Source organism: Vombatus ursinus, unplaced genomic scaffold, assembly GCF_900497805.2.
Source record: "Vombatus ursinus unplaced genomic scaffold, bare-nosed wombat genome assembly UNPS02014832.1, whole genome shotgun sequence".
Lineage (NCBI taxonomy): Eukaryota > Metazoa > Chordata > Mammalia > Diprotodontia > Vombatidae > Vombatus > Vombatus ursinus.
Genome location: NW_020954610.1, coordinates 65,737,183 through 65,759,168, shown reverse-complemented (window position 1 = coordinate 65,759,168; position 21,986 = coordinate 65,737,183). Strand labels below are relative to the sequence as shown.

At 39.1% G+C, this 21,986-nt stretch overlaps 1 pseudogene; it reads right to left on the bottom strand.

Annotated features, from left to right (window-relative positions):
- Window positions 1–603: 603 nt before the first annotated feature.
- Window positions 604–21,986, bottom strand: part of LOC114025880 — a 79,108-nt pseudogene continuing 57,725 nt past the window's right edge.

The window sequence follows — 21,986 nt, the reverse complement described above, 5'->3', positions numbered from 1 at the left end:
TAAAAAAGAATCTTTGAAGCAATCATGTGAGAAATGGGCAGCAGACACTTGGGAATTTTAACATGACTGATGGGTAAGCATTGTTTAAGCTGTAGCAATCTCTAACCTGAATCTTCCTTTCTTCACAAGACAATACTGACTTCCTTCTAGCAGAGACGAGCAGATTGGCCATATGCACTCATTTTCCCCTGTTGTTTTTTGGGTTTGAGTTGCTTGGGCTGCCCAAAGTGATTCAATAAGGACTAAAAATCAAAGTTATTTATTATTTGAAAGCAGTAAGCATCTGGAGTCGTGGAAACCCTTAATGTATGAGCCTATATCTTCCTTCTGGTTTTCTAATAGCTGATATCTTCATTTGTCCTGTTGAATTATACCTCTGTGCCCTTGGAACACTCTGTAATCTATTAATAATTTATGCCGAGTGAAATGATACAGGAGAGATCAGAGCTGCTGATCCCATGCTGAGATTGCTAGGTCTTCTTAAATCTGCCACTGAGGTTTTCTGGCTTCCAGAAGCTCCCAGTTGTGCAAATAAAGACTGGCTCAGAAGCTAAAGAATGGAGAATTAAAATGATGGACACTGGGTGGTGTTTTTCCTTTCTCTCACACAGTCATATGATTGTGTGGGCCCAGCTTGGTGGCGATGTCGGTGGTCCCTGCTACTGGAGAGGTTGAGGCTGGGGATTGCTTGAGTTTAGGAGTTCTGAGTGAATTGCAGATAAAGCTGATCAGCGCTGGTGTCCATACTATGTCTGGCACCAGTTTGTCAAATCCCTGGGAGAGGGAGAGGAGATCTGGGTAGCCTAAGAAGAGACAAATTGGCTCAGGTTGGAAATTATTAGCAGTGACACTGTGAAAGGCCACTACAATACCAGCCTGGGACAGAATACAAAACAATAACACAACCTAATGACAGTGATTTTTTTTTTAGGGGGAGTGGTGGACCTATGGTATTATTGTTGAATTCTTGATGAAGAAACTCCCTACCAGTACAGATTGGCAGCTGGAGAGTTGCATAGAGTATCGAGAGGTTACCTGCTGACTTGCCTGGGGTTACAGAGCCAGTATGTGTCAGAGGTGAGACCCTTAGGTACAGGTCTTCCTACTCCGAGGCCAGCTCCCTATCGGCAGTGCCAAGCTGCCTTTTTTGAATGTAAGGCCTTCGAACTGATAAATACATCAACAAACTGGAATTTCACTGCTATGGGCCACTAATGCAGAGCCCTTCTCCCCTGTGACATAGGAGAAAGTATTCAAAAGTTTCTGTGGTTGAAAATTCATCACCTTGTGGTCAGCCTGGTGATGAAAGACAGCATTGTACAGGGGAAAGAACACTGGATTTGGAGCCAGAGCACTTGGGTTGGAATCCTAGCTCCTTTACTCACTACCTCTGTCCTTGGGCAAGTCACTTCACTTTCTGGCCTCAGTTTCCCCTCTTGTAAATGAAAAGATCCCTTCCAGCTTTAGACCTATGATAGAATGACTAGATGACCTCTCAGGTCCATCAAGACCTGAGACAAGGTCACTGTGAGTCTCCTCTAGTCTTGCTAAGCTAGATAGTCCCGATCCTAGCCTAGACATCCTGCTTACCACTTGGCCTATATTAGAAGCCCTTCCATATTGATAGGACCTGCCAGAACCTGCACTTGACTGGCATAGACTTTGAGACACAGGGTCATTTCCACATCACCATGAGCCATCAGAAGACACAAGTAGAGAGAACAGCCCATATAATAAAAATAGAAGCTCACATTTCTAGAGTGTTCTAAAGTTTACAAAGCACTAAAAAAAAAAAAGCACTTAAAAACAATGCTGTTGGAGGGGGTGAGGATATTGTCTGCATTTTATAGATGAGGAAACTGAGGCCAGGAGACGTGAAGAATCTTGCCCAAGGTCATATATTAAGTGACAGAGTTGGAATTCAAGTACTTTGGGTCCAGGGGTGTCTTTCTTTACGCCATGCTATTCTAATTATTTTCATGGGCCATGTAACCATTCTTTCCTGAATTGTATGTGCTCTGAAACACTTTATAAATCAAGTTTCCAAGGGGTGAGGTGGTAGTGGGGAGAAAGGCCTTTATTTAGTGGTGGGTAGGGGAGTGAGCACTTGAGAAGTCCAAGCATATGCACAGGGCTGACTAGCTCTGCTTTTCTTTGCTTCCATTTGAGCTGCAGCAAATGAGGAATTTTTTAATGAGTTATGTGATATTTGCTGAAGGTTGTTATTTTGGCAAATGTTAAGTAGAAGAATGTTCTCCTCCCCTGCCTTCTCTCTTCTTATTTTCCTTAGGCTCATTTGGATGACGTTCTAAAACCATGCACGGCAAACTGGGACATGACTGTCTCCTTCAGACTAGCACCTGAAAGGCTGGCGAGCAGATTTTAACAACTAAACAGCCAGACTTGTTTTAAGGCTCTTTCCACATGAGCAAGCAGCCTTCCAGAAAATGGTGGAGGGGAAAGGGAAAAGGGAAAAGGGAATAAGTATTATATGGCACCTACTATGTCCCAGGCACTGTACTGCTTTACAAATATTATCTGATTTGACCTTCACAATAATACTCGGAGGTAGGTTCCCATTTTACAGTTGAAGAAACTAAGAGAAACAGGTTAAGTAACTTGTCCAAGGTCACACAACTCGTGTGGCAGGATTTGAACTCCAGGCCCATTGCTCTATCCACAACTGCCGTTCCAAGGAAAATACATTTATTGTTCTGGTTAGAATTGTACGGAATCATAGGTCATCTCAGGCCCATTAATATTTTGAATATCCAAGATAGTTCTTTGCTCAATTCAATTTAATTCAACATTTATTAGGTGCATATTCTATACAAGGCATTGGCCTAGGGGCTGGCTATCCAGAGGGAAAATGGAAACAAATCCCTTTTCATGTTGCTTTCCCTCTCAAACAACCTTGTGTTCAAGTACTTTGTATATAATGGCATAGTGGAGAGAGTGCCAGAACAGGAAGACTCATCTTCCCTGAGTTCCAATCTGACCTCAGACATTTCCTAGCTGTGTGACCCTGGGCAAGACACTTACCCTTGTTTGCCTCAGTTTCCTCATCTGCAAAATGGGCTGGAAAAAGAAACGGCAGACCTCTCCAGTATCTTTGCCAAGAAAACCCCAAATGGGGTCACAAAAGGTTGGACATGACTGAACAACCACATATGTATTTATTCACTTTATATTTATACTGTATTTATGCATTTATTTGTTTCCCCATGAGACTGTTAGCTTCTTGTGAGAAGGGATTATTTCATTCTTTGTATATGTATTTCTTACTGTTTGACATAGTGCCCAACACATAGTAGGCACTTAACACATACTTTATGATTGATTTATTCTGGAGATATGATAGAGACACAAAGTTTACACATTATAATGTAGACCTGAAATGTACACAAAAATAATTCAAAAGTAATCAAGAGTGAGAAAGCACTAACCAATGGGGGTGGGGAGGGACAAGTGTATGTCTGGGCTTTGTTTTGTTTTTTGTTTTTTTCTAATGCAATAGGCCTTACAACACTTTCCTGGTTCTGCTCTGAGAAATAAATCATAATTGGATCATTCTAAACGCTTCATAAAAGGAAAGAAAAATGCTGTAATACACCAATGTGTATCAAATTGCCTCGCTTTGGTTCACGTGAACCTGGGGAACTACTTTTCCCAGTGGAGAGAATAAAATGTAGGTTGTCCTTGATTTCCCTGTGAACAGAAGTCACTGATGATTTAAAAAATCGGATCTGGAAAAAAAACCTGCCAGCCCAGAGTAAAGCTTGGAGATTCAGACTACGGGTATCAGAAAAGAGGAGAATGTGTGTGTTTTTACATCACACTCATTTCTTGATAGTAACTGAGCACCCTTCTTCCCCACTCCTACCATTGACATCTTCCTAATAACAAAAGAGCATTTACTTTAAAGAAGTTGGTAACAGGTTAAAGAAAGGAGGCAGGTAGTTGGCACAGCGGATAGAATGCTGCGGCTAAGTCAGGAAGAGCTTAGTTCAAATCTGGCCTCAGACATTTACTAGTTGTGTGACTCTGAGTAAATCACTTAGCCTTTGTTTGCCTGTTTCCTTAACTGTAAAATGGGGATTAATAGCCCCTAGCTCCCAAGGCTGTTGTGAGAATCAAATGAGATATTTGTAAAGGACTTAGCATAGTGTCTGGTACATAGTAGATGCTATATAAATCCTTCTTCCCTTCCTACATGTCTTTCCTTTCCCCATTCAATCTAACCTCAGATTAATCTTTCAAAAGCACTGCTCTCTTCATATGATTTCCTTGTTCAGAAACCTCTAAGGGCTCTTTAAAAGCTATTTCTTAGAGGATAAAGTCCAAATTCTTTAGTGTTCAAGGCTCTCCACAGTCTGGCTCCAACCTAAAATGATGATGATGATGATGATGATAACAAAAACAACTCATTTACATAGCACTTTAAGGTTTGCAAAAGGATTTACATAACTCATGTCACTTGATTGTCATAATAACAGCAAACTAGGTGCTATTATTATTCCCATTATATAGATGAGGAAACTGAGGCTCTGGGAAGCTAAAGTGACTTGCTCAGCATCATAGAGATGTAGAGCATCTGACGTTGGATTCAACCTCAGCTCTTCTTGACTCCAGGGCTCTTCACTGCCACAACACTTATCTTTCTCTGCTCATTTTTCACTTCTTCCCTACACAAATTCTATAGTTTATTCAGATTGATCTGATCTGCTGCTACCTGGCCCATGGATCTGCCTTGTGTATTTGGGTCTTTGTGCATACACTGTTTTTCCATGCTTAGAATGCAAGTCTCTCACGAGTTGGGTAGAGTCGCTATGGAAGAATTATGGGAAAACATAAATAGTCTAACTTCTAACCAACTGAACTTCTAACTATTCCCAAACTTGAAATTCCATTTTCCACCTGTTTTTTTCCCACAGCTATCTCTTAAGCTTGAATGTTCCTCCCTTTCTTCCCTCCCTCCCTCCCTCCCTTCCTTCCTTTCTTCCTCTTTTTTACATTTATTTTTTATTCTAAGTTTGAGCATGTGATGATTAAAAAGGTTCAAGAGACATAATTTCTGGGTAATTTAATCATATTATTAAAAAGACCAGAGGGTTATTGATAAAAGAATGGTCATTTGGCCTTCTCTCTCAGACCAAAGACAATCATGGAGGTGGGGCTCACAGTTTATGTACTAGTAGGTGTTCAATGAGGGACTGAGAATGACAGACATTGTAGAAAATATCTCCAAACTCAGACCACTCCTAGCCTTGGGCTCTCTAGACAAAAGGATTTGTCTCCACCCAAGCTTGAGCAGAACACAATGGACTTCCCCACCTTAAATTAAATTCCTTACATGGTTGGGTGGGGTCTGACCAAGATCAGGAGAATTAATTCAACCTCATTATCAGTAATGTCCTTCAAGAGACTGAACTTTTTAAAATCAGGAATCTGGAAGAAGGGGAGTGCTCTGAATCTCCCCAATATATTAGTTATTAGTAATCATTTCTCTCAAACACCAAATAAAGATGAAAATTTCATGTGTAAAACAAAATAGAGAAGGATTGTGCACAAAACTATGAATCCCTCTTAAATAAAGCTTACTTTTCTTTTGAAGTATACAATAAATTCAACATATAACTTTTAAAGCTATCTTGCATGTCTACATTTTCTTCTGGACTTTCTTCTGTTGTCTTTAGTACATTAAAAATATTTCAATGACCCTTTTGTCCTTCTTGGGGGGAAACATTGCTTAGCTTCCCTCTCTTTCCTTTTCCATTTTCAAAAAGTCTTCATAGTAAATATTCGTAGTCAAGCCAAACAAATTTGCACATTGGCCTTGTATGGTTTCTGCATCCTGAGTCCATCACTTCTCTTTCAGGAGGTGGGAAGCATGCTTCATTACTCGTACTCTGGAATTGAGGTTCATTATTGCATGATCTTATGGCTTTCAGAGCTATTTTTCTTACAATGTTTTATAAAACAAATTGTTCTCTTTTATTGTATAAATTGTCCTCTCTATCTCTTGGAACCTCAGTTCAGGCACCCTGTTCTTCCATGAAGTCTTCCTTTTCTGATCTTTTTGATTATCGGAGCATACTTTTTTTTTCTACAATTACTCTGTGCGTACTTATTTGTGTACATTCAGGGTAGCAACTGTGTCGTTTCAGTCTCTGTATCCTCAATGCCTAGTTTAGTACATTGCATATCGCAAGTGTTTAATATATGTTTGTTGAATTAAACTGACAACATTCACTTAGTCTGAGAGGTCATCTTCTGTTTCTATGGGGAGAGAGTCTACGTCAGTGAAGTCATAAGAATCCCCAAGTTTTGAATATATAAGCTAGGAAAAAGAAGGTAAGAGAGGTGAAGACATTTGTTCAAGGTCACACAGTTCTGTGTCAGAGCTAAGACTTGATTAAGAATAGCTCACATTTGTATTGCATTTGATAGTTAGAAAGTGTTTTCATAGACATTATCTTATCTGATCCTTGCAATAATCTTGTGACACAGACATTGCAATGTTATGGTTCCCTTTTTACAGATGTAGATACTGGTTCAGGGAGGAAGTGACTTATAGGATCATAGATTTCCAGCTGGAAATGACTGTAGAAGTCATCTAGTTGTATTCTTTCATCTTTATAGATGAGAATTCTGAGGCCCAGAGTGGTTAAAAGACTGGCCCAAAGTCACGCCGTTGGTAGCGTCAGTGCAAGGACTAGAACCTAGGTTTTTTCATTCCCACATCATTGCTTGTTCTACTATACCACCCTACCTCAAAGATAACATCTTTGTGATTTGACATTTTGCATGAAAACTATCTTTACAAAAAATATAATTTTTTTTGCTTAGAATGTTGAAATATTTAAAAATCCTGTTGTTTTTTTTTATAAATAAACTTGCTAAACCCACCCTGATTCTCTGCATCATTGACACCCCCTTAACAAAAGTTGACTGTGTCATCCTTTTGGGTTTTCTACATTCTTGAGAGAAAAACTGAACATATTTCTGTTTTAATATGTAAATCTTTTTTAGTAGTATTTGCAACATGATGATTTTTCTGTAAAATTTGGTGACCTAGAATAACAGGATTTTCCCACTTTGGTAGCTGTTGAAAGACAGAATTCCTCACTGCAACACAATTTTCAGGAAGTTCAAGACCAGAGAATTTAAAAGTTGATGAGTTTTGCATAGTGTCTACACGACCTAGAATTGCCTAATTCAATTCAGGAAGCATTGTTGGAGTGCCTCCGTTAGGAATAGGGACTGCACCTATGAGTTCATTGGTATGGGGAACTCCCCGGTAAAAAAGCACCCTCTACCAATGCACTTTCACTGCATTCATTTATAGTCTTGACAAGTTGCCTAGAACACTGAGGAAGTTGAGTCACTCATCCATGTGTATCATGGACAGCGGAGCTTGAACTATGGTCTTCCTGGCCCTGAGATCTTTCTACTGTACCTCACTGCTGGGGATACAGAGAGAAAATGAAAAACAGTCCCTGTTCTCAAGGAGCTTACATTCTGTTGTAAAATTTGCAGCCTGTTGGACTCATAGTGTCAGGATAAGAAGGTATCTTAGAGATCAACTCTTTAGCCAATATGTGGATCTTTCCCACAACTTTCTGACATGGGGGCTTTCCACTTCTGCTTTCACCATTCTAGTGAAGAGAACTCACTACCTCTTGAGACATCTCATTCCTTTTTTTGCGTATTTTTAGAATGTTCTTCCTTCTTTCCTCTCTTCCATCTATTCCCTCACCTTTTCTTCTTCTTCTTCTTCTTCTTCTTCTTCTTCTTTTTCTTCTTCTTCTTCTTCTTCTCCTCCTCCTCCTCCTCCTCTTCCTCTCCTCCTCCCCCCCTCCTCCTTTTCTTCCTCTTCCTTTTGGTACAGGACTAACTGCATGGGCACATATATGTAACTCAACTCGTCAGTAATCTTAGGGACTTGCCTAGGATACTGAGCAGTCAAGTGACTTTCTTATAGTCATGCAGACCATACCTGTCAGAAAGCAGGTCTTGAAACCAGATTTTCTAGACTCTAAGGCCAGCTTCTTCTCTGCTATGCCATGTTATATACCTCAGAAAGTTCTTTTATTATGCAGGAATCTTCTTTTTTGTAACTTTGATCCTTTGGTTTTAGTCCTGTTACCTGGAGCTATGCAATGTTTCATCTCCTTTCTACACAACAGTCCTATGGATATTATGGAACCTGCCCCTCTCCCCAAGTCTTTGCTTTTCTACAAGTAGTGTCTCCAGGTCCTGCAATAATTTACCCAGGTGGCATAGATGCAAGCCCATTCTTCCTTTAGACTGCTTTCCCTAGGGCTGGTGTTCCATTCTGTCAATGTCTGTCTTTTATAAAATATGGTGTCTGGAACTGATCAGCTGTAATCTGAATGATTGAACAACAACCTCTTCATAGTCTCAACCACCATTCTGTACCTAAGAGAGAGAGACTATTTCTTTAAATATTAGTAATTATGTTTTCCTTCTTGCTCTGGTCACATGCTATTTCCCAATGGCTAGCATGTAATAATGATTATTGAAATTGCTGGTATTTTGCTTTAAAATTATATACTGATGCTACAAAACAGAGTCTTGCAAGGGTATGGGTGGTGTGGCCATACCCCAGCCTGAGACAAGGCTGGCCTAAAAGCTAGAAGCTTACAAAATTGTATATAATATATATCTTTATGGTTTACATGAGGTAACCTCAAGGTGTTCTTAGTCCTTGGGTTCAGGGGGTTACACACCATGACCGAGGTTTAGTGCAGAGGTGGGGAGGGTGGGAGTGGGCTAAATATCAAAATGGAAGAAATTCTCAATGGAGACTATGAAAGGTGTGACCTGCCATAGATAGCTTTGTCAAAGGTTTAGAAATTGTACTAATGTCCTCTTCGCCACGTAAATCCCCACCATCTATAATTTTGCTATAGCTATATATAATAATAATAACATATAAATAACATATGTATATATATATATATATATATATAATTTTAGGGCTTTCACAATTGATTTTCATAATAATGATGTCAGGTAGGTGTCATTATTATGCCCATTTTTACAAATGAGGAAACTGAGGCTGAGAGAGGTTGAACATCTTGCCCAGAATCACATAGCTAGTAAGTTGTCTAAGAAAAGGTTTGAACTCAGATCTTCCTGAGTCCTTGAGGGTAAGGACTGCTCTGTTTCTGTCTTTGTATCCCTAGTGCTTGGCACATAGTTGTTCAGTCATATCCTACTCTTTGTGATTCCATTTGTGGTTTTCTTGGCAAAGATATTAGAGTGGTTTGCCATTTCCTTCTCATTTTACGGATGAGGAAACTGAGGCAAAGAAAGTTTAGTGACTTGCCCAGGGTTGTATAGCTAGTAAGTGTCTAAGACTGGATTTGAACTCAGGAAGATGAGTCTTTCTGACCCTAGACCCAGCACTTTATCCATTGTGTCATCTAGCTGCCCCATAGTAGGCACTTAATAAATTGACAGACTAGATTGGATTAGATGTGTTTTGAAAAAAGCTTGTGATGCATGGAGTCTCTGTTGCCTTGACAAGGAATGGGGATGTGCATGAAAAAATGATGTGCATGAAGCCCAGTGTTTAGGGTCATTCTGTATGGAATGGTAAGATTCCAGGCCTCTGGAGAAGGGGAAATTACAATTAGTTAGTTTGCCAAGATATCAAAAAAGCAGATGCAAGGTCTCTGTATTGTGGGCAGCATTATACAGCCCAGCTTGATTAGAAGGCTGACCCTAGCTGAGATCTTTGATGATTCTTCAGATGGATGATGGATGGCAGATGCTAAGGCATCTCAAATCCAAATTCTTTAATCCTTTGCAGGTAAATCATATGGTTGTCAGGTTTTCCTCTTTGGATTCCTGTTTGCTCTTATTTTGCAGCATTCACAACAGTCCCAGTCTGGCAGCTAGCTATAGGATTATCTTATCTTTGTGGCTAACATCACTGATAAGCACAGAAATAGTCTTTTGTCAAAAGCATGGAGAGAGACAGGGCTGTCAGATGGGATTGTGCTGGGGTTCCATGTGGGCTCTGGGGCAGAAATATGTTATGTAAACTTGGAGTATTTCTATTTCTGAAGTAATATTGTACTGTTGTTATTGTTCAGTCATCTTTGACTCTTTGTGACCCCATTTGGGGTTTTCTTGGCAAAGATACTGGAGTGGTTTGCCATTTCTTTCTCCAGCTCATTTCACAGATGAGGAAATTGAGGCAAACAGGGTAAAGTGACTTGCCTAGGGTCACACAGTAAGTGTCTGAGGCCAGATTTGAACTCAGGAGGATGCAGACTTCCTGACTTCAAGTCCAGCACTCAATTCACTGTACCACTTAGCCACCCAATTCAATACTGCAGTTGAAGAATGTTTGTCAGCACGTGCTTCCTCCAAATTACTTTCTCTTATCTTGCACATACTTTTATGGGTGTGTATACACACACACATATACATACATACACACATATATACATACATACATACACGTGTTGTTTTCCCCTATCAAATATGTTCTCCTTGAGAACAGGGATATTTTTTATTTTAGCCTTTGTATCCCCCAGCACCTAACATGTGTCTGGTAAATACATAGCTTTACCAAAGGTTTAGAAATTGTATCAATGTCCTCTTCACCAAGTAAATCCTTACTATATATAATTTTGCTGCAGTTGAGTATAATAATAGTAATTTTGTATATATTATACATAATACATAATGTAATATAAATTATATATTATAAATAATAATATAATTTATATAGTATGTATTATAATGTATATTATATTATAATTTATATTATATATTATAAATTATAATATAATTTATATAGTATGTATTATAATGTATACTATATTATAATTTATATATAAATTACAATTTATATATATAATTTTAGGGTTTGTCAAGTGTGCCTGGTATTCAGCAAACACTTAAATGCTGATTGATTGAACATTCATTTATTTCTGCTGACCTAAGTTATACTGGCCTTATAGGTCAGAACATTTCCCCTTCTCCTCCCTGACCAGTTTTTCATGAGTGCCATAAATGTTTCAGGATTTTATCTGATAGTTGGGTCCTGACAACATCCTAAGCTTTTTCATTCTTCTCTCATTAATTAATCAACGGTAGCAAGATTCAGTTTGACCTCTCTCTTCTATGGAGGTCTATTTCTTCAGTGGTCATGGGGGACAGGGTACAAGAGCCCCTCTAATGACACTGATGAGTTTCTCAGTGACAAGGGATTGGGGGTGGGGAGGATGGATGGTGGTGGTTGGGGGATGACACAATGCTGTCATTAATAATACTTGTGGTTATTGGTTCTTTAAAAAAATCAATGTTCACCAACCAAGTGATATAGTCATGAAGATTATTTCAAGGATGTTGTTTAAAACAAGCAATATTTTATGTGCTGCCTCTCTCGGGGTTTGTGATAAGAAGTGTGCAGGAAAAAAAAAAGAATTTCTTAGATGTACAAAATAGAGACTAAAGAAGGCGGCTGAATTTCAGAGGTGTGAATTTTCCTGTTAATTTTCCTTCCTTGGTGAGGTATTTCTTTAGGATCTCCTTTCACTTCTAAATAGATGTTTGTGCTTCTAAAATCTATCAGTTTTTCTTTCAAAGATGAAGAAAATGTTACCACTTCATGAATTTTTATTCATGGCTGTGGAGGTAGGAGGGAGAGTTTACCTAGCATTATTAACAGGCCTGGAGGGAGGTTCCGTGTCTCGGAAAGGGAGAGAGAAGGTGTGGTTATTATTGTGAGGGGTATGAGGGGGAGGGTGTGTGAAGACCTCAAGTTCCCTGGAGTCGTTAAATCCAAAGGGTTAGGCAGGAATTTTGAGATGGAAGCCTAAACCAGGCAAAGGGACTCCCAGTCTCACAAGCTTCTTTCAGACCACATCTAATCCAATTCAATCAAAAAGCATTTATTAAGTGCCTGCTATGTGCTTAGCACTGTGGATACAAAGACAGAAACAGAACAGTCTCTGCTATCAAGGACTCATGAAGACCCGAGTTCAAATCTCTCCTCAGCTACTTACTAGCTGTGTGACCCTGTGTAAGTCCTTCAACCTCTTAGCCTCAGTTTCCTCATCTGTAAAATGGGCCTGATAATGGCACCTATATAACATCATTGTTATGGGACTGAAATGAGTTAACATATGTAAACCAGTCTGCAATACCTAAAATGATAAATATGTTATTGCTGTTATTGGATGATGATGATGGTGATGATGGTGCAAGCTGGGGAAGAAGACAGCAAGGAGACTGGTAATACTATGGAAGTATCAGGATGAATTACCGATCAGATCACCAACTTTATGTCTTCACTAGGATCTTCCATAGGCACCCTAAACTTAATGTGCTCCAAACTGAGCTCATTATTTGCTCCCTCCCAAGTTCTCTATTTCTGTTGAGGGCACCCCCATTCTTGCAATTTTCCATGTATATAACCTTGGTGTCATCCTCAGCTCTACTCTCCTCAATCCTCATATTCAATGAGTTGCCAAGTCTGAGAGCTTCAGCCCCCACAAAATTTCTCTCATACACCCCTTTTTTTCCCCAATACACAGTCATTTCCCTGCCCTCGTTCAGTCCCTAACCAGCTATTGTTTGGTTGATTGCAAAACCAATTTGATATCCATGACTCCTATATCTTCTGTCTCCAACCACCCAAAGCATACTAGGCCATCGTTAATTATCTTGAATCTTATCTTCCTACTGTACCCCAAGTTCTCTGGAGGAGAGAGTGAGGCTGATGACTTTGTGCAGCTCTGCCTCTCTTAAATCCAATTCAGGAATAAGTCAAGACATCACTCTGAGATGTCATTGGTCCTCTTTGAGAACGAAGGACACACAACCACACAGCTGACAAATTGACGTTCCTAAAGCCCAAGATCCACCATGTCTCTCCTCTACTCAAAAAGTTTCAGGTGTTCCCTATTGCCTTTTGGGTAATGTAAATCTCTTTCTATTTGACATTTAAAATCTCCCACAATCTGATTCTCAACAGATCTTTCTAACATAATTTCATTTACCTCCCCTCACACATTCTGTATTCTAGCCAAATAAGACTACTTGCTGTTCCACCCCTTAAAATGGGGATTATTCTTAAGGCTCTTCTCAAGTACTACTTCTACAAGAGGCTTTTCCTGATGTTAATTTGTCAGTTCCTAATCTGTTAATTTGTCTGTTCATCCTTTCCTAAATATCATTCTATTTGTCGATGTTATTCATCCTTCCTTCTTTTTTTTTTTTTTTTAAGGCAATTGGGGTTAAGTGACTTGCCCAAGGTCACACAGCTAATACGTGTCAAGTGTTTGGTCTAAGGCCGCATTTGAGCTCAGGTCCTCCTGACTTCAGGGCTGGTGCTCTATCCACTGAGCCACCTAGCTTCCCCTTCATCCTTCCTTCTTGAAGAGGACCAATGCCATCATGGAAGAGGAACAGTGACAACATGGGGTGATATCTTGACTCATTTGTGAATTGGATTTAAGTGAGGCAGAGTTGTGCAAAGTCATCAGCCTCAGCCTCTCCTTCAGAGCCATTGAAGTCCAGTGCAAGATGAATAAAAAGGCCCAGGACTACTTTGAGTGTGTGAGCATATACATACATACCCATGTACACACATGTATACAGTGTGCATATACATATTGCATATATGTGTGTACACATTCTATCTATCTATCTATCTAATTTCCATTTTTTTCCCTGCGCTCCTGTTGTTTACTCCTAGAAGAGTGTAAGCTTGTTGTCAGGACTCTTTCATCTTTGTCTTTGTAACTTAGCACAGTGCCTAGTGCATAAGAACTATTTAATAAATGCATGTTGAATCATACTGAATTTGTGAATGGACCTTTCTCACAGAAAGTCCTCCCCCTAAGACAGGATTCTTTTATGACCTACTCTTCTACATTATTCAGTTGCATCACACTACTCAGGGCCCTGGACCCAAATGACTTCCCCTTCTTGATAAATTATAACTGGAATCCAGCTGTGGTACTTTGTGCTATTGAAGGAAAATCTCTACTCCCCAACCCCCTGCCTTTTTTCCTACTTTCAAAAAATCATCTATGCCTTTAAAACAAAATAAATTATATTATTCATTTTTATAGGCCTAACTCAAATGATGGGCAGCTAGGTGGTGCCATGGATAGAGTGCCAGGCCTGGAGTCAGGAAGACTCATCTTCTTGAGTTCAAACCTGGCCTTAGACATTTACTAGCTGTGTGACCGTGGATTAAGTGTGTGACACTTAATCCTGTTTGTCTCAGTTTCCCCACCTGTAAAATGAGCTGGAGAAGGAAATAGCAAACCACTCTAGTATCTTTGCCAAGAAAATCCCAAATGGGGTCATGTGGAGTCATACATAACTGAAATGATTGACCCACAAAAACAAAACCACAATGGAGTTAAATAGTTAGGGGTTAAATTGGTAGAATCAAAGAATTTTAGTGCTAGAAAGGAATCCTGGAGGCTATCTACTATTTTTTTTCTTAGCCAGACTTTCATTGGTGTATAGAACTTTCAGTGAGGAAAAACCCCTTTCCAATGTAGATTGGCACCTGTTCTGCAACAGCACCTTGAGAAAGTCATCTGGAATGCTGACAGGTGAAGTGATTGCCACAAATCAAGTGGTACAAAGCAAGCACAGTTAATTCTGCTGTAACCATGTTTTGAAAACTCAAATTTGTTTCAATGTGATTGATTTATTAGGGAACAGTCTGAGCATAAGGAGAATGTTGAGTTTGCTTCTTTGAGACTTGAGGAACAGTAAGAATGAAAAAAAAATGGCACCATTTCACAAGAACTCACAAGTTGCAATCTCTGTGATCTCCAGACAGGTTTTTGTCAAGGAAAATAAACTTATTTACTGTGTATTTTTTGGTGCAATAGGAATTGTGGATGGAGGAGGGCTGGTCTTTACCACCTCACCCCTACCCCCATCCCTTCTCCCTTTAAACCTCTTTCCCTACTTCACCCCCACCTTTTTCCACCAAGCCTCTTCCCTGGCCCCTTCCCCAAAAAACCCTTAGCCCTATATCACCTACTCACTCTTTCCCTTTTAAGACCCTTCCCACACTTTACCCCCACCCTTTCCCCCACAAACCCCTTCTTCCACCCCTTTCCTCTAAAACCCCACCCCATCTCATTCCCACCCTCAGCCCTTCCTCCTAAACTTCTTTCTTCGCTCAACCCCACCCTCATTCCCCTCCCCCTTTTCCTTCCCCAAAGGGCTCCAGACCTAGATCCTGGAAGGGGGTCGGGGAATGGGAGAAGGGAAAAGAGAGAGAAGGCTGAAGGCTGAGCAGCAGCCTGAGACTGAGGACAGGGTCACTATTTATTATAGTATTTATGTTAACCATTTTTATTAAGTCCTTACCTTTTTTTATGTGTCACTGATGAAATTTTTGATTGTGTTGCCCCTAACCCCATTTCCCCCATAAATTCTATGATTTTTCTAGCTCAATTTTGTATAGCACTATCTTTTTAGAAACAAACGTATTGGTCGAGTTATTGCAGAACTCACTGCATGTGTCAAAGGTTCACTGTGTTTTCTTGACTCTTTTCTTGACTCTATATACTATGCCATGGTCTCTCTAGATTTTTAATGAATATTTATTCAGTATGTACTTTGTGCTAAGCATAGTACTAAAAATTTTACAAGTATTATCTTGTAATTAATATTATTATATTTACAAGTATTATTATGGGAGGTAGGTGCTATTACTATGCCCATTTCACAGATGAGGAAACAGACGCAAACAGTTGAGGTGACTTGCCCTGGGTTGCATAGCTGGTAAGTGTCTGAGGCCAGATTTGGATGTTGATTTTCCTGACTCCAAGTTCAGGGTTCTTGCCATTATGCCTCCTATATTATGGGGGTTCAAAGAGATTTAAGAGATCATCTAGTTTGGCTCCTGCCTAAAGCACAAACACCATCCTCAGTTGATTCCAACCCTCTAATTTACAGAAGCCTAGCAAGGATAAATGACTTGCCCACAGTCACACTGAAGGTGAATGGCTGAGTTGTGCCTTTGGACTCTCTATCTAGTGTTCTTTTACTTATACTTTGTTATCTCTACTTTGTAGTAGGGAATATCATAGTGTATGTCTAATGGAACAGCAGGAAGGATTTATGGTTCAATTATTAATATGTTATTACCAAGACTTTCACAAAACTCATTTCCTTTCAGTGAAATAGTCATCCCTCTTTTCCTAAGTGCATAAACTCTTAGAGTTCAAGCATACACATGCCATTTTTGTAGAACACATTTATACTCTTGAGATTTCTTTTGATTTTGTTTTCTACCCTTTCTCCCGTACCTGATGAGCTTTTGTTCTTATGATGCAATGAATTCAATTAAATTCAACTGAACAAACACTTATGAAGTACCTACTATGTGTAGAGAATACTGTACTAGATATTGAATAAGCCCTGGTCCCTGCTGTGATGATAATAATAATAGTTCACAATTATATAGTGCTTCAAGGTCTGGAATTTATTAATCCCTTTCCCCACAATAACTCTGATTCATGCCTAGAATTTGGCTCTTAGAATCCCTCATTTCCTTCAAAGATCAGCCCAAGCATCACCTTCTATATGAAGCCTTTCATGATGCCCTCACATTGCACCTCCCACATTCAATTGCTAGTGTCCTTCCCTCAAAAAAGATTTTTGAATTTATTCATTCATTTGTATGGTTACAAATTGATTGAGTTAGTATATACAGGCTTGTTCAAAAGTCTTAGTGCAGTTTTAAGTTATTAAAGTTATTAAAGCTTATTTAAGTTATTAAAGTTATTATACTATATATCCTGTATGGTATACATGTGCTATTTCCCTTTTGGACTTTGGGGATGCCCTATATGTAGTATGTGTGTATGTATATATATATATATATATATATACACACACACACACACACACACACACACACACACACTCATATACTAAACATCATACACATGCATACACACACACATATATATTATATATGTGTATATACACACACACATACACATATATATTATCTTTCTTGATAGAATATAAACTTCTTGGGGGTAGGACTTCCTTCCTCTCTTCCTTTCTTTTCTTTATTCCTTCCTTTCTCTCTCTTCCTTCCTTTCTTCTTTCCTACCTTCCTTCCTTCCTCAGAGTCAAGCATAGTGTGTAGCATATAAGAGACATTCAATAAATTATTTGTTGATTGATTAATTGATATGAGTAATACAGGAATTATCATTCCATTTTCATCATAATAATGGCTAGCATTTATATAGTACTTTAGGGTTTGCCAAACACTTTGCACATATATCATTTTATGATGAGAAAACTTAAGGTCAGAGAATTTAAATGATCTCATCTATAAAATGAGAGAGTTGGAGCCAGTGGCCTTCAAGGTCCCTTCCAAGTCTAAATCTCTGATCCAATTATCCTATGATTTACCCACAGTCACACACTTAGTTAAATAACAGAACTAGTATTCAAACCTCAGCTTCATGGAACTTAACAATCTTGGAGAGTTTATGAGACATACAGAGATAACCATAAACCAAAGAGTTACACATTAAGTGCAAGCAAATAGATGGGTTTTCCCCCTCATCTCTGGTGTGAACCACATCTTCTGAAAACGGCCCTTTGCAGAAGGAGAAAAATCCAAAAAGATCCTCTAATTGACTGCAGACAGTCACTAAGAATGTAGCTTTGAGAGCCATCATTGCAGCAGGAATCAAAAACATCTGTGACCCAAGACAAAATGTGACCAGCTTGTGGAGTAGTTTCTGTTTCTATTTTGACACATAGCCTGGCTGGTTGGGAAAAGTGTATGTGTTTGGTAAACTTCTCTTCTTGTTAAAAAATTTAAAAGGGAGCTGCTTGTAATGTCTTCAACATTAACTTAAGTTATGGTAGGGTCTGTGAAACAATCACGGAGATGCTATTAAAAATATATGAATAATAAAACAGCTGCTCTAAGAAAATCTTTAAAAGAGCAGAGTGGCCTTGCATGACTACCTGTTTGCCCAAATGGGTTATGCTGTGGGTAGTGGGTTGGTTGGATTCTGCTGGTGTTAGGGATTCCTGAAACAAAGGTGTTGTTTGGGGATTAAGGAGCTGTTTTCTTTCTCCACCCTCACCCCTTAATTATTTTATTAGCCATAGAGACACTGGGGGATTCCTCTTTATGTGGTGAATGGCAGCAGGCAGTTTTTGTGGCAGTAATTTTCCTTGGAAATCCCCAAGGTCTACTTTGATTATACGGAATGTTTAATGCAGCCTCCAATTTCATAAGGTTGTATTGTTGGTAAATGTCAGTGAACAGGAAAGCCCAGAACACTTAGGGCAGACCTGTACAACTTGATGGTGGGTAGGAGCCAAAATTAAAATAGGCTAAACTTCTTTGGGTGCAGATAGGTTAGACTAGAGACAGACTGATGATGGTTAGTTGTTGCGAGTCACGTGACAAACAGGAGAGTGCGCAGTGGCAGCCCTACATTTTTCTTTTGTTGTGCAGGCCTGACTTAGGGTAGAAGATCCTTTTGTCATTCCATTTATCTTCCCTAGAACTCCATAGCGCTATGCTGGGGAAACCTGAGTTAAAGGTGGAAGAAGGATTGGGAGAGGAGAGAGGTACGGAAAGAAGAGAGTGGGTGACTAGATAGTATCTAGACTATTGTACTTAGAAACAGGAAGTCCTGGGTTTGAATCCTTCCTTAGACATTTACCAACTCTGGGACCATTTACCTCTGAGTTTTAGCTTCCTTATGTCTAAAATGGGAATAACAACAATACCTACTTCACGCTATTGTTGTGAAGATCAAGTGAGATAATTTGTGTAAAGTGTTTTGCAAATTTCAATATTATTGTTGTTTTTATATCTGTTTTTTTATTGACTGACCTTTTAAGATGATAATTAGTGTGTCCCTAAGAGATTTTGTGAAGATTAGCAGGGCATAGCCATCATCATCATCACTCATGTTTATAAAGTGCTTTATAGTTTACTTTAGAAGGTATTTTCTTTCCTTTTTTTTTTTTTTTTTAATAGGCAATTGGTTAAGTGACTTGCCCGGGGTCGCACAGCTAGTAAGTATCTGAGACCAGGTTTGAACTCAGGTCCTCCTGACTCCAGGGCTGGTGCTCTATCCACTGCACCACTTAGCTGCCCCTAGAAAGTATTTTCACAGCAGGTTTGTAAAGTAGGTATCGGCATATTTTAGGTCTCTATTTTAGACTCAATCAACCAAATAATTATTAAGTGCCCACTATATGCCTGTCCTTGGGGATATAAAGACAAAATAACCACATCGTTATATACATAAAAAGGTATATACAAAGCCTTGTATAGGGTGTCAGGTCCTGAAATAAATCAAAGCCATGAGTTGAAGAATTTAAAGTGTCTTTAATTGAGATAACAGTAGCAAACCTGTCATCCTGGAGCATGTACCCATAAGTATAGAGCACAATGGATTTCCCAACTCCAAGACTCATGCAAAAACTTCTTATACTTTTGGGAGGAGATGGTATAAGGTAGCAAGGCCTGGGCATGAGACTCCAGTGGCCCTTGGTAATCTGGGCAGGGAAAACTATTTCAATTCTGGCTGTTTTGTCCCTCATGCCATGGATCCCAACAGAAGGAGGCAAGGTTGTCGGTGTCCTTCCTAAAATGTGATGCCCAGAACTAAACACTAGATGTGGCTTGACCAGTATAGGGTACAATGGTACTGTCATCTCTCTTGTTCCGGATGCCGTGTCTCAGTGCAGCCTAAGATGCCATAACCATTTTTTTTGTCAGCCATATCACACTGTTGGCTCATATTGAGCTTTCTCCCACTAGGATTCTTTTTTTTTTTCTTTTTTTTTGGTGAGGCAATCTAGGTTAAGTGACTTGCCTAGGGTCATACAGCTAGTAAGTATCATATGTCTGAGGCTGAATTTGAACTCAGGTCCTCCTGATTCCAGGGCTGGAGTTCTATCCACTGTGCCCCTAGGATTCTTTTAAAAAAAAAAAGCAACAGCTATAAAACCTCCATCATATTTCCCCTTACATACCTTTAGGGTAAATGTCTCTAAGAGAGACATAGTGTCTTAGCTTTAAATGTGTATAGGCTTTGCAAATGTGACATTTAACTGGTGGAGAAAATTAAAGACACCTCTTTGATCCAAAAATGGCAATAATTTTGTCATAATTACTGTTAATTTTAAGCATGAATTTGGAGGCATTCAAAACAATTTAGGGGACATTGCCAAGTACTGAATAGGATGTAAGGGGAGTGGTAATGATGGGAGTTCCCCAGTCATTTTGATGAGCTAATAGGGAATGAGCTTTTATCTGGCACTTTTGAAAGCTCTCCATTTTTTGAAATGCTCTCCACTGGCATTTTTGAGACTCTACAGAGTACAGACTAATCCATCATCTTCTCCAAAAAGAGTCCATCCTCCCAAGAGTCCTAGGCACCTAAATCATCTTGGCGGTAGCCCTAGTCACTGAATCTCGTCATGCCCCAAGAGACAACTCCAAACTATCTAATTGGTCAGCCTTTTTCTCTTAGACTTAATCTGGAGTTGTGTTTGTCTTCTTTTTGAGGGGAAGGTTAGCATCAATTTTCAAAACAAATACTTCTTTTATGGATGTGAATTTCTTTTAGAAGGCATTAAGAATCTTTAATCACAAATAGAACTAATCATGGCCTGAAGAAGGGAACATACCATTTTCCCCATTGGGGAATAATGTTTTGGCTGACCCAAGAGATCTATAATATAAGCCCTTTAAAAAAAACCACCTGACCTCATCTCGACTTTTAAAGGGAGAAGAGAGTATGATACATAGAAAGGTAGAACTAATATCCTAGGAAATATCCTAGGACACTTGACACTTAACTAGCTGTGTGACCCTGGGCAAGTCACTTAACCCAGATTGCCTTACTGAAAAAAAAAAAAAGAAAATGCAAGTTTAGGAGACTGAGAAAGGAATGGTCTACAGGATACAGTGGTTAAGTAGTGATTGGAACATTATAATATGATGAGATGAGCTTGCACTTTCCATTGTCCTGGTTAGGAGCAATAATCTTTCCCATGGGAACATATTTCCCCTTATTTTCTTCATACTACTAATATCTAATCTACCCACAAACTTTTGCAATATTTAGTCTATTCACAAGCCTGTGCCCTCTGGAAGAAGCACAACAAAATAAGGCAGGCCTGGGGTCGTCATTCCGCGGTTTGAATCCAGACTCTCCTACAGTTTGGATTAGATGAATCTGAGGTTCTTTATTGCTCTGAATCTTCTCTATGACTAATTCTATGATTGTTTCTATGCTAAACATCCATGTACATTAGGCTTATCTGAAACTATGTTTTACCAACTTATAGGGACTGCTTCTTACTGAGAAATTTTTTTAAAAATTCTGAACTTAAATAACAAGTAAAATGAACTTTTCCATAGTATTGGAGAACAAAAATGAGGATTATACATGAAACTGCAGATATCTATTATGTTCAACTTGCTTTTCTATTTTATCTATTATGTTCAGCTAAGTGTAACTTTTAATGCTTTTCTATAATTCCTTTTGTTGTTGTTCAGTTGTTTCAGCTGTTACACTGTCCATCACCTCATTTGGGGTTTTCTTGGCAGACATACTGGAGTGGATTGCCATTTCCTTCTCCAGCTGATTTTACAGATAAGGAAACTAAGGCAAATAGGGTTAAGTGACTTACCCAGAGTCACCCAACTAGTAAGTGTCTGAGGCCAGATTTGAACTCAGGAAGATGAGTCTTCTGACTCCAGGCTTGGCACTCTATCCGCTGAACTACCTAGCTTCTAACCTTCCTTCTGTTTCCCTCTATGCATTAACACTAAACCAAACCTTTTTTCTTTTCTTTTCTTTTCATTTCATTTCATTCCTTTTCTCTTCCTTCCTTCCTTCCTTTCTTTTTCTTTCTTTCTTTCTTTCTTTCTTTCTTTCTTTCTTTCTTTCTTT